Source organism: Hipposideros armiger, unplaced genomic scaffold, assembly GCF_001890085.2.
Source record: "Hipposideros armiger isolate ML-2016 unplaced genomic scaffold, ASM189008v1 scaffold_238, whole genome shotgun sequence".
Classification (NCBI taxonomy): domain Eukaryota; kingdom Metazoa; phylum Chordata; class Mammalia; order Chiroptera; family Hipposideridae; genus Hipposideros; species Hipposideros armiger.
In genome coordinates, this window is record NW_017731588.1 from 1,158,595 (window position 1) to 1,159,049 (window position 455).

A 455-nucleotide genomic window follows, 5' to 3' on the forward strand; every position below is an offset into this window, starting at 1 on the left:
TGTCTACCTCATAGGTTCGTAATGAGGGTTATTATTCCTATTTTACAGATGGAAAACAGGTTCAGAAAGTAAGCTGCCCAAATGACAGAGCTAGAAAGTACTGGGGCAAAGAATTAAAGCCAAGTAGTCTGACTCCAGTCAACTACTACTGTTGCTAATCTTCCTCACTGCTACTTCAGTGATATTTCTACAACACAAATCTGATTACAAGACGCCTCTGTTTAAAACAGTTCAGGTTATATGTCAATGATATCTCAATTATAAAAATAAATAAATAAATAAATAAATAAATAATAAAAAAACCAGGGCCGGCCGAGTGGCTCATTGGTTAAGAGCTGGCTTCAGAACACGAGCTCTGAGCAGCAGGGCTGCAGGTTCGGATCCCACATGGGCCAGTGACACTGCGCCCTCTACAGCTAAGATGGTGAACAACAGCTCAACCTGGAGCTGGGCTG